Here is a 13,934-nt window from a genome sequence, read left to right on the forward strand (position 1 = left end):
AAGAAATCAAGTATTCAGTGGTATATTATAATAAGAAGAATTCAAAGAGCTATCAGTCACTCCGATAAGCCCTTTTTACATATGTAATCTGCTTAACACTCAGAATTACCAGTGAGGACACTACTGTTATGTCTCCTTTACAGATAAGCAGATGGAGTGGTTAAGCAAATTATCTAAGGCCAGAGGGCTAATGTCAGTGGAAAGGTTTAAATTTGAACCATGTGACTTTAGACCATTTGTTTTGAATTTCTAGGTCCCATCCCTGGTGTCATTTTGTGTCTGAGTTTCAGATATAGCTCAGTCTTTCAATCCTAAAAAACCAACTAGGTTTTGCTTTTTGTTTTGTAGACCTGGGGATTGAACCCAGAGGTGCTTTACCAATGAGCTACATCTCCAACCCTTTTTATTTTTATTTTGAGACAGGATCACAGTAGGTGGCTGAGGCTGATCTAGAACTTCTGATCTTTCTTCCTCAGCCTCCCAAATTGCTGGGATTACAGGAGTGATAAAATTTCTCTTTTCGCATGAGTTGGTTTCTGCTTGGGAAAAAAAAAATGTCTTAAGGAGAACATTACTAACAATCAGGGATCCACATTTATAGTTCCCAGGAACTCAATAAGCAGTGAGTAAATGGGTAATCGAACACCACAGAGCTCCCTCTGCAGTGGGCTTCTGGGCATCTTAATTCACGAGGACTCTGGACTCTGTGTTGCTGAGCAATGCATCCTGTTTGTGCTCTGTATGCAGCAGATGCTCTGACCCTGGGCATTTTGATGGTAGGTGGATAATTTCCTGGAACTGAAAGCACAGACAATACCCTCCTCTGCAGGCTTGGCATTTTGAACTACAGATGTAGGGCTCAGTCAGTAGTTAGAATCCAGGGGGAAATTACATTGAGATTGAATTTTTGAAAAACAAAGCCATACTACTTATGGCAAGATTAATCAAGTCTGAGAATTGCGCTTTGATATCAAGCAAATCTGAATCCCAGTCCCGGCTAGTTCCACTCTGAACAGTTTTGTGACATTGGCCAAGCTTCTGAATATTTCTCTAAGTTTTAAGGATTTTTAAAATATTACCTTGGGAATTGAAAAAGTAACCCAAGAAAATTAAAACAAAACAAAACAAAAAAACTATATTTCCCCCAGAACTAATTGTCATTACATCTCAGCATATTTACCCATCTGTGCCACTTTATTATTAGTATTAGTGTTAGTATTAGTATTAGTATTAGTATTGCTTATTAGACTACTTGGTTAAAAAATCACACAAAGCTGTTTATAAAAATGATACATGTTCATTACAAGGAATTCAAACAATGCAAAAATTAAAAGGAAGACTTATTTTTATCACCAGAATTCTGCCATCCATAAATTACTATTATTTATATTAGAAAATTACAGAAAATTTTCTAGGTAGATATGCACTGATAGAGGGGTGACCACATAGATAATTCATGTTTGATAAATAGATTTAGCTAGATGGATAGAAATATTTTGCTAAAATCTGATCTGCTTTAGATGGTTTTAAAAATAAAGGGTTAAATTTAAAAATTTGGCTTTCATTTAAAAAGAAGAATATATTTTAAACAGTGAACTGCAAGGATACTAAAAGCACTAGTACTTTTAACTTCTAATTTTCCTCTGTTTTTTTTCTATTTTAAGTGCCCATATCCTGGCTGATGCTTATGCAAAATTTCACACACTCCCCCTACAACTGGGTTGCTTAAATTTCAGAAAGAAGATCCAGAGATCATGCATGTTCTTAAAACTAATAAAATATGTAGAAAATAAAATTTTGTCATTTTAACCATTTTGAAGGATACAATTCAGTGGCACTTAGTATATTTACATATTGTGCAAATACCTTTATCTGAGTCCAAAACATTTCACTACCTCAAAAGAAGATTCTCTATAAAAATAATAAATTCCCTCCTCACTCTCTCCTTCCTCCTTTCTGACAACCATTAGTCGGCTTTCTAGATTTGTCTATTATGAGCATTTCCTATAAATGGAATTATGCAATATGTGAGCTTTTTGACTGTCTTTTACTTAGCATTCTTTCAAAGTTCATCCATACTGGAGCTCATATCAGTATTTCATCTATTTTATGGATGCATAATATTCCACTGGCATTTGCAAAAAAGATCATGATGTCTTCACTCATCAAAAATGGGTTGATGGGTATACGATATACAGAGAAGAAAATGACTGTCCACACAAAATACACAAATACAGTGTGAAAAATATGCTGGTGAGGGGATTATAATAGGGAAAAATTAAGTTGTTCGGCTAAACATAAAGATCCACAGGCTCTTGAAAATAAGCAGGCACAATGGAAGTAGAATACGATTAATGGTGAAATCAAAGATTCCCCAATAATCCATGAAATTCAACAAACACCAAGACACACTAGGTTTAGAAACAAAATTAAATTTCTTTGGCAGAGAGTCATGGCATACTGTGACTCTCTAAGGGGAAGTATAATAAACGGCTTTTCCCAATAGCATATGACCAAATTTCTTCATCTCTAATCTTCTGCTTCCCCACTGTAAAATCATGATAAAAATGAGATAACAAATATAAAACCAACCTGAAAAGGAAACGGGTCACACACAGACAAGATGAAGTGGTCAGCACTCTGTGCTCTACCTTTGCCATGCAAACTGAGTGTGGTCTGGACATTCCTCATCTCCCCCTCAAAATGACACCACATGTCTGGAAGAAGAAGGTCCTCTCCTGATCTCAGATGGAAGAGCTTACCTTTCTTTTTCTTTGCTGCTAAAAATATCTTCTTGAGGCCCTCTTCTAGGGCTGCCATCTTAATGCCAGACAGGACATCGGAGCGATCACGGTGCTGAGCCACTACCAAGGCTAACTAGAAAGAACAACCATTAGATGGATGACATGAGACAGTTCCACTGTCAACTCAGTGACCTGCCATAGCCTTTTATGGACCACTTAGGCTTTGGCTCCATTCCCCCGGCCCCTTTTTTGGTTACAGAGATTGAACCCAGGGGTGCTTAACCACTAAGCCACATCTCCTGTCTTTTTTTATTTTTCATTTTGAGACAGGGTCTTGTTAAGTTGCTTAGGGCCTCACTAAATTGCCGAGGTTAGCTTTGAACTTGTGATCCTCCTGCCTCGGCCTCCTGAGCTGCTGGGATTACGGGTGTATGTCACTGCACCGGGTGGCTCCATCTCTTTTGTATGCTCTGCTTGCACAGCAATGTGTGATTAGGTACTCATCATAACTTGTATTTGTGGTAACGGAAATTTCTTCCTGTTTTCATGATATGTTAAAAACTGGAATCTAAAACTTGTACTTTCTAAATGTTCTCATGGGTAAAGAAAAATTACTCTTAGGAGTAGATAGGATTTTAGAGGTTCTCACGATCCAGTCCTCTGACACTAGAGTTAGGCTGCCTGCTTGTCCTGGGAACCATTTCTGTCTAGACAATCTCTATGAAAACAGATGCCAAAGATCCCCCACCTCCAACTAATGGGGGAAGCTGGAGAGTTCAGGGAGCTTCTGGGGCCAATGTGAGACACAACGTTCCACACCGTGAACAGTTTCCTGAGTAACTATATTCTAAAATTCTCATGCATGGACATTATGTTGTACACCCTCTGCCTTTTTTTCTTATTTTAGAAATTCCTGAATGAACCAATAAACCGGAAACTACTTTGTTGCTAGTCACACACACCACCAATACGAAGAGAATGAACCTCTTTCAGCCTGGTTCTAAATTTCTTAAGCGTAAGTTTTGGTTCAAAATTTGGATGTGGAGGGGCTGGGGATGTGGCTCAAGCGGTAGCGCGCTCGCCTGGCATGCGTGCAGCCCGGGTTCGATCCTCAGCACCACATAAAAACAAAGATGTTGTGTCTGCCGAAAACTAAAAAAATAAATATTAAAAAAATTCTCTCTCTCTCTTAAAAAAAAAAAAATTTGGATGTGGACTCAAGTCTTGGAGAAAACTATCGGTGTGGTAAGTAAATTCACTACAGGTATTCCAAATGACAGACAAGCAAGCAAGAGATACTTAAGGTGCAAAAGGAGGATTCAGATATAAGCAGAGAAGTGTTGTACTGGTTCCTTTCCTCTGCCTGTGGCTGGCCAGCAAACACAATCTTTTACAGAAACTTTCATGTAATAAATGATGAAACCCCCAGAGTTTTGAGACATATTTTCTTACTCTTCAGTAAATGTTTACTGAGCATTTCCTAGGAGCTGATACTATGTGGGATACTAAGGATAAAAAAGTCCCTACACACGAAGGGGCCTGGAGTCTAGGCCAGGGGATGATAAGGAAGCAGGGGACAGCGCTTAGGGGCTATGATACTCAGAAGGCTGGGGGATGGTGAAGTGGTGTGGGGGCCAACCTGCTTGTTATGGGATGGACCCTGCTCCCCCAAATCCATGTTTTGAATTTGGGGTACTCCCAGTACCCTAGAATGTAACTACACTTGGACAAAAGCCTTAAAAAGATTTATACTGACAGTAGAATGAATTGCAGATAACTTTCCTATGTTCATACATGAACACATAACCAGTGTAACTCCACACCATGGACAACCACAAGAATGGGCAGTTACAGGGCTGGGGATGTGGCTCAAGCCGTAACGTGCTCGCCTGGCATGCATGTGGCCCAGGTTCGATCCTCAGCACCACATACAAACAACGATGTTGTGTCCGCCGAAAAACTAAAAAATAAACATTAAAATTCTCTCTCTCTCTCTCTCTCTCTCTCTCTCTCTCCCTCTTAAAAAAAAGAGTGGGCAGTTACACTCCATGTATGTATGACATGTCAAAATACATTCTGTCACGTAAAATAAAAACAAAGAATGGAGATTATTAAGTTAAAATGAGGTTATTAGGGTGGGCCCTAATCGAAACTGGCTTGTGTCCTCTGAAGAACACAGTGAGAAGGTGGTCATCTGCAAGTCAAGGAGAGAAGCCTCAGAAGAAACCCACCTACCGACACTCTAATCCTGGACTGGTGGCACCCAGAGCTCTGAGAACATACGTATCTAGGGTTAAGCTGAGTGCCAGTCTGAGGCACTGTTATGGCAGCCGTAGCAAACCACTCGCATACTAGAGATCTTGGCCAGCAAGGGCAGGAAAGGCTTTAAGAGAAATTATTGGGAGCCAAATGTTAGTTCTGATTAAGAGATGTGTTTTTGTTTTTAAACTTACCAGATCTTGCCCTGTGTTTCTTGACTCTTTATCATCAATAGGGAATAAAAGGACACCTCCCAAACTCAAGTCTGAGATTAAAAAAAGAAAAAAGAAAAAGAGAAAGAACACTCAGTCTCACATGGACTACTGAAGGAGAATTACTCCGAACCCTACTGTGCCTGCTCTTCCAAATCCAGTTAGGTCTAGGACCTTACCTCTGCCAGTCATTCGTAGCCTTTTCTCACTCCCCTGTTCTCCTGACCTCGGTCACCACCTTAGCCAGGTTCTCATCTGCTTCCCTCCTGAATATTTCATGTTCTGCTAACTCTGTATTCCCCAAACGTCACCAGCCAAGTGCCCTACAGGCAACGGAGAGGGAAAGCAAGTGCTAGAGGCATCCCTGGGTAGGGAGGTGGGGAGGACTTCTATGAGCCTGAAATGCCTTTGGAAGTCTTAGTGTTTGTCTCACATCATTCAAATTCTGCATTCTACTACGGCTACCTATTTGCATCTTTTCCTACCCCATACAAATCAAATCAAACTGACATTCTAGGCAGATGTGCTCCTTTAATTCTGGGCTCTATATAACCCAGTTTAAACTATTTGTTTAAACTAAAAAGGTAGATATCTTGCACACCCCAATCTTTTAATTCTAAAATACTGGCTCTGCTACATCATTTTCTTTTTAATTTTTTTTTCTTGGTGACAATGGACCTTTATTTATTTATATGCAGTGCTGAGAATCGAACCCAGTGCCTCATATATGCTAGACAAGTGCTCCACCACTGAGCCCCAGCCCCAGCCCTGCTATGCCATTCTTCTGATCAGGCTTCCTGTATGTCTAGCCGTGATCCACTGGATGTTGTCCTACTTAGAACGTATCCCCTAGACAAGCCATGTATGGTCTTCTATGATGTGGCCAACCTTCCCTTTACAATTGAACTCTGCTGTTCCTTGGCCTATGCCTGGCCCATGCGTGTGGACTGTGCAATGACTTGGGAACAGTAAATATTATAGGGATACCAAAACGAATGTGGGACTGTTAGGCATCTCTTGCCATTCTATCCACCTATTCAAATTCAACCCATCTTCCCAGACCCCAGATAACTCTTACCATTCCAGAAAGCCTTGGTCCAGTTCCACCTACTCTGATCTAGGCTATTTAAATCCTTCTTCATGGGGCTGGAGCTGTAGCTCAGTGGTAGAGCTTGCCTAGCATGCATGAGGCACTGGGTTCAATCCTCAGCACTACATAAAAATAAAAAAATAAAGTAAAGGCATTCTGTCCATCTACAACTACAAAAAAAGATTAAAAAATATAAATCCTTCTTCAGAAAAGAGTGTACACCTTCCAACTCCATTTTCTTACTGACCACTTTTACCTTAAATCTATACAACCAGGTGACAGTCCTCACATTCCTCAAAGTGCTCCAAGGTCATGTGACTGATCATGGGTTGAATCCAGTGGCCTTTTCCCAATTCTTTTTTTTTTTATTGGTTGTTCAAAACATTACAAAGCTCTTGACATATCATATTTCATACATTAGATTAAAGTAGGTTATGAACTCCCATTTATACCCTGTATACTAATTCAGAGTCTGACACTGTAAACCACTTTGCCTTCTTAATATTCTCTCTTCCCTTACAAAGGTTGAGCAGCATCCCTAATCCAGAAATCCCAAATCCTCCCAAATCCCAAATCCTCCCAAATCCCAAATTTTTAAGAGTGATATGATGCCACAAGTGGAAAATTCCACATTAGACATCATGTGATGCACAGTGCAGTAAAAATAATGTATGAAACTACCTTCAGGCTATGTCCATTAGTTTTATGTGAAATATAAGTGAATTTTGTGTTTAGACCTGATCCCATTCCCAAGGTATCTCATTAAGGTATACAAAATATCCAGTTTTTAAAAAAATCTGAAATACTTCAATTTAAATAAGCAAAACCTTTACTTCAAAAATACTACATTCTCAAGGTTCTCTTATTTTTCTGAAAATTCTTACTGTCTCCTCTTAGCTCCAAAAGTTTTCCACGTACTGTTCTCTGCCCTCTCATTTCTCCAACACGATTTCCAACAGGGACCTCAGTCGGCACCTCTGGCTGTGACTGCTCCTGGGTTCTCTGCACCTTTCTGCTTTTGTTTTGAATCCTGCCAAGTCAAGATCTAGATCTGGGTTGGCCGTTTCAACACACACCAAACCCTTCTTTCAGCAATGTGTTTTACACCCTTATTTTTCTCTTTACTTTAGAGAACTGGGCAAAAGAATTAGGAAAACCAGTCTCTAAGATATATCTGGAGGGCCCTTCTTTGTTGGACAAGGTCCCGTGACTGCTCAACTGCAGAAAATGACCTCAGTGATCATCTTACTCTTGCTGACATGTGGCAACCTTGCCATGTAAAGGAGGTGGCCTTTTCCCTTCTGTGTGACAAAGGACAATACTTCTTAGTCTTCTAAGTTCTCCTAGTCCCAAACAGCCTTGATTCTGTCTCCAAGGAGTGTTGTACCCAGGCTCTGCTGACCTCATAATCCACCTAGCACAAACCTGACCCACCACCCACCAGTTTTAATAGTGTGTCGCATTTCTCTCCTATAGCTCTCTGACATTTTTATGGGATATTCCCTTATGAAGATGGCATGAGTTGGATAAAACAATCTTTATTCTAATACTTGAAGATGCAGCAATTGACATTTTTCAAAATACCTACATTATCTTCACTGTAGTCCCACAGGGTAGGTGTGACAATGTATATACCTTACAGATGAGAAAACAGGCAGAGAGATGACAGAATTCCGATCCCAATCGGCTCTCCTAAGTCTTCTCGAGGGCTAGCTAACCCCAATACCATCCTGAGTGTCTTTTCCTGTCTTATTCCATTGTTCTGTTTCTTACCTTTCATTTTTCCTGCCAGCTCATATATTTTTCTTGGCTCAGCTGATCGTGCTTCCAGAGCCGTGAATAAGCCACCTCTGCCCCAGCGGCCAGAGTCATCTGCCAGAAGAAAGAAAATTTTCATCTGTAAGAGGCAAAGTCAAGCCCACAATTTAGAAAAACAAAATCACACAAGATAGGCTTGTAGAAGAATGATTTTTTCAAAGGGAAGGAACGATATATCTGATCTCCTAAGAGAATCATAGTTGGATTCCCAAATATGTTCAGGTTTTCTGAAAGATACGCCTGGTCATCATAACAGAAAGGCAGCTCAAAAATGAGTGTTAAGAAGAAGCAGAAATGTCTGGTGGGTCTGTAACTCTGGAGAGTGGAGAGTGGATGGAACACGGCAGTGACAAGCACTGTTAATACCACAGCATACAACTCCCGTTTTACAAGCAAGGAAGAGAAAATGTTGAATGACTCATTCAAGCTCACACTAATGGAGCTGGGTGACACCTGGTATTTATACTCATTCACACCACAACTACTCATGTACCTGTACCACACGTCAGACGACATTCCAGGTATGGGGTGATACAGTGAGCACACATGCACACACAGTCCTCTTCCATTAAGCTTATATTCTAATGCAATGAGACGGTCAAAGACACACGTTAATACACCAGGAGGGGATAAAGGTTAAGTAGTGTAGAAATAGGACAGGGTAACAGAGGCAACATACAGACTGTTTTACAAGCAGACATTTGAACAATGCTTGATGGAATTATTTGGGAAAGTAGGGTTCCTGGCAGAGGATACAGAACATGCAAAGGTTGTCAGGGGAACACACAGGGAGTTTCTCAGAGAATACAGTTTTCTTCTAAAATGCAGCCTTGTTTCACCCTCTTAAAAAACTTGTGCAGAGGATGAGACAGATATTGTCCCATTAACATAGATTAGGAGGTTGACACTCAGGGAGAGTGGGTAACTTAACCAGGTAAACCGAAGAGCCAAGAGTCAAATCCACGTCCGCTGATTCTATAAGCCATGTTTTCCTGGCCACATGACACTGCACTGGGACCAGCCCTTAAGCCATGACTGTGCCTCATCCTCTCCCTTTCTTGGCACCATGAAGACGAGGCACCCTCCCTGTCCCACACCACTTCTCGTACCTACACAATGCACAATGAAGACATCCTCAGCCTGGGCCTGAGGGTGTGTGATGTCACCGATGACGTACTTGATGGAGGCTGGGTCTGGGTCTTCACAGCCCAACTTGGCAGCACCCCTGTCTTCCTCATCCTCCAGGTCTTCAGGCTCACTCTCCTCAGAGGGCAGGCAGAAGGACTGCTAGTTGTTGGACTTCCACCAAGCCACCCTTCAATAGGCCAGAGAGAAGAGAAAAGTGACCTCTCCTTTGAGCACATTCTGCACTGATATTCCAAACAGTAACTGCCAAGTGAGATGCAATCACAAACTCACCGACTGAAGTTTTCTGCTCAACTGTGAATAAACAAGTTTTAGTGATCAGCCCAACTGTCTCTTGATTACACTTCAATACTGAGCAGCCACCAAATGTCCCTGTTTTTAAGTACATGACTAAAAGGGACTGTTCAAATAAACAATTCCTTGTCAACTATAATAAAATCTTTAGAATTTCTTGTTTCTCTGCTTTAGGTACTCAAGACTTCTCACTAAAGTGGACTCAACGTTAAAGCTAAATCTTGGAAACAGTGTTCTGTGGAGTCAGGCATGGTGGTGCACACCTGCAATTCTAGCTACTCCGGAAGCTGAGGCAAGAGGATCACAAGTTAGAGGCCAGCTGGATAACTCAGTGAGAGCTGGCTCAAAATGAAAAATAAAAAGAACTGGGGAAGTAGATCGTGGAAGAGTGTCCCAGGTTCAATCCCTAATCCAAAAAAAAAAGTATTCTGTTACCAACAGGAACTACCAGGTTGATACTTTTTTGAATTTTTAAGTGATGTTCAATTGTGGAATCCTTTGCCAACTGTGATCCTCAGCTTGGTTAGTAACACAGACATACTTTTTTCCATCAAAAATATATTAAGGGCTTGGGGATATGGCTCAAGCAGTAGCGCGCTTGCCTGGCATGCACGAGGCGCTGGGCTCGATCCTCAGCACCACATAAAAATAAAATAAAGATGTTGTATCCACCAAAAACTAAAAAATAAATATTAAAAAATTCTCTCTCTCTCTTAAAAAAATATTAAATTTCCCATATGAATATCCTACCCTTCTCCACAATCCAGCAGAGGAGACGAGACCTATGTCACTGGAAACCACAGTACTTTATGGACATACTTTTTCTTATGTTCAGCCTCTTCCTTTGCCCTCTTCTTTTCCTCTATTATCTCTTTCTCTTGGCTGCTGCTTCTTGTCTTCTTTTCTGTCTTTCCTCCAGTTCTTCTGGGCTCAGAATCTGCTTCCTTTTGGTGGACCCCTCCACTAGGCCTGGGATAAGAACCTGTGGGAAAGACAGGACCACAGCCAAGAAGGTCAGAGATGTCCTATCCTCTCACGTCTCCTTCACCCTGAAGCACACTCTACAGAGGTGACTCATGTGGGATCTCACAGAGCACAGCATCCCTGTGTGGTGGGCACTGGCCACCAGGTAATCCAATTTAACATTCATATTTTGCATCGCACTGGCACAGCGTGCAAAGCACTAGCATGGCTGCTAGTCATTTTGATTCATCTCATTAGTAATAAGGTGCTTACTTTTTTCTTTGATTGAAAGCATACACCGTAGGATGGCATTTAAAGTTTAAATAATTTTAACACAAATCTTTCTACAAATGTACAATTCCTTTTAATTCAGTATTTTAGCATGATTATCTTAATGATAGCTAACATTTAGAAAATACATTTTAAGCACAAAATACTGTGAACATTACATGTATCGGTTATGATTGCCATCATCTCTTAATGAAACAGGGTCATGATCATCAACAGCAGGATACGGTATTTTGATGTAACATGGTGATCCCTTTAGGGTGGCTTAGAAGAGGGACAGGCCTACTTTTACCTGTATTAAATGGTATAGTATACTCAGCTTGTTAATGTTTTTTATACTAGATTTTTATATAGGGTTCAGTTACTTTGCTATATTTTAACAGACACTTATTTCTTAACAAATCATCCTAAGATATAATTTTTTGGAATTATGATTTCACACAAATTAACAGCTCTTACACTGCCTTTATTTCGGAGTAACCGGCGTTCTTGACTTGTTTTCTCCAAAAGGGTTTTCTGAAGATTCACCAGTTGTTCAAATGATTTTCTGTCTTCCTTACTGGGCTCTTTAGAATAATCTTTACCTTCGAATAAGTGCATATGGCTTTCTAAGAACAGAAAACACAAAGTGAGAAATGTTAAGACATTGAAAGACAGGTTAATGCTATTCAAAGCACTAACTAGGAGAATAAGAGAACAGCCCTTACTCTAAAGGGCAAAGACCAGCTTGTGATGAAGGCATTCCATTTCCCGTTGCATTACACTGATAAGTTTGGGTTCTACACATGTTCACTTTTCAAAGGATAGAGCATTGGCTTAAAACCCTTTTGGGTCTATCCAAGATGATATGGGAATCTCTGCTGGATCCCTCTACCCTGCTGAGTCTCAAATCACTCATTCATTCCACAACTATTCCCAGTGTAAATCTCACTGACTTTTAAGAACCGCTAATAAAATCTCTACTTTTTAATCCCAAACACACTTTTAATACTCTTTTTTCCCTTTTTCTATAATATTAAAAGGAACAAGTGGCAATTCTATGAGAAAATGAAAAAAAAATCACAAAAAAATAATCCCTTGGATTTATAATATTCTTTACAGATCTCACAAAGCATCTTCATGTTTTTTACATCAATCGTGTTATAGCTAACCCCACTTATGAAAGGGGAAACTGAGACTCACACAGGGATTAAATGGTTCCAACTCTTTCTGCTACAAAATGAACATAGCAGGTTTTTCTAATTCTAATATCAATATGTTCTTTTCAGTAGATTAGTGTGTATGGAAAAGTAGAAAAAAGCTTGCAAATAATCATGGCAAAAACAATAAGAACAGTAGTATAATCTTTTTTCTTTCTTTAATTTTTGCAGTGCTGGGGATCAAACCCAGGGACTCACAAATGCTAGGCAAGAGCTCTAACACTGAGCGGCACCCCCAGCCAATAGAATATTCTTAAGTAGCACTTTATGCTATCAGAACAATTTCACATCTAGTATCACATTTGATTTTTGCAGCTGTGTAAAAGAGTAAAGCAGACATTAATAGCACCATTTTACAGATGAAGACACTAAGGCCCAATGAGGCTAGGTGGTCTGCCAAGATCATGAATCAAGTGATAACCAGCCAAGACCAGTAAACACAGACAGGTAGGATAATAAGTCAAAAGTAAAATGTATGTAATAGCACATGTTACCAAATAATGTATTTTCACAGCATTATGAAATCAGCTACAAGTATGTTTTCCCCAGAGAGTATGAAAGCAAAACATTTTCATTCTCAAGAGATCAACTGCTTCACACTTGTACCCAAATCTAACCAGCCATAATTCTAATTGGCATTTGCTAATTAAATCAGCAGGGGGCTCTCAAAGAGGCACTCTATCAACAAGTGGAAAAAACATAAAGGGCTGAGAAGTTTCAATTATGATCAACATTATGTAGTATCATACTGCATGAAATTCTCAGCTTACCATATAACTGTGCTTTTTAAAAAACTTGGCATTAAAGATAAAGCTACCTTACTTTATAGTTAATTGTGAATGGGCTGCTCTAACTACTCCTCTTTCATATTCCTTTGTTATTTTTAACCATGCTTTATGTCTTCACTCTGTTTCGAAGAGGCAGCTGGAGCCCACAGGTCTAGACCCTCATCTGGGTCCTGCCAGAAGAACCATCTACCACAAAGAGAATCAAGACAGTCATCGAAGACAACATTCCAAATTTTAATCCAACTAGAGAATCCAACAGTTAAACAGTCTGCAAAAATGTAATTTTTTGTAGGTAGACTGAGATATATAATTATCTTTCTGAAAACACTGCAATTTTATTTTGTTCTAGTAAATAAAGTCAATCTAGATGAGTATAGAAAAGGGTGGAAAGTTGGTACTAAGGTAATCAAATACAACTTAAAAATATGACCACACACATATCTATTTTTTCTCTCACCTGAAACAGCTAAAGGACAATACACAGATTTCTAAAAAGATATGAGGCAATGGTAGATGAAACAGTGCATGAATTCTTTGGAAGATAAAAAGTGGATAAGAAGAGAACAACAGATTCAGAAGAGCTGTGGAACCAAAACACTGGTATCTAGCTGGGGCTGACTGCAGGAACCCTTTCAGTCCTCCAAAAACTCAGACGCACAAGCACAGGCACCACAGTATGGAGGAACAGAGAGGATCCGCACACCAAACACCAGGAGCACCATGAGCCCTCAGCTCCCTGTCTTTCCAATTTAAACCAACAATTTCACTGTAATGGTATAGGACTCGTCTTAGGATATGATGAGTTGTCCAGTGAAATCTTCAAATCTGGCTGTCTGAAAAGCTCCCCCAGTGCAAAAGCTGGCTTGCTAACCAGTGCTGTTGGCATGAGGCCCAAAGGCCACGCACCTGTTCACAACAGAGCTGCCTGTCAGCTTTGGGGCATTTCACCAGCACCCTGATCAGACAGGACACCAAATGTTTCAGGTAAACTGCTAACAAGAACAAGAGACTCCAAAACAAAATTTTTAAAAAGAAGAGGAAGAAGGAAAAGCAAATGGAGGAAAAAGAGATAATACAGTGGGCAGGGTAACAATTTGAAAAGATATAATAAATATCCTCCCTGAGATATATTT

General features: G+C 40.0%; 1 pseudogene; it reads right to left on the reverse strand.

Annotated features, from left to right (window-relative positions):
- Positions 1-2,085: 2,085 nt before the first annotated feature.
- The window catches only part of LOC143390138 (chromodomain-helicase-DNA-binding protein 1-like), a 44,580-nt pseudogene continuing 32,731 nt past the window's right edge, over positions 2,086-13,934 (reverse strand).

This window comes from Callospermophilus lateralis, unplaced genomic scaffold, assembly GCF_048772815.1.
Source record: "Callospermophilus lateralis isolate mCalLat2 unplaced genomic scaffold, mCalLat2.hap1 Scaffold_83, whole genome shotgun sequence".
Lineage (NCBI taxonomy): Eukaryota > Metazoa > Chordata > Mammalia > Rodentia > Sciuridae > Callospermophilus > Callospermophilus lateralis.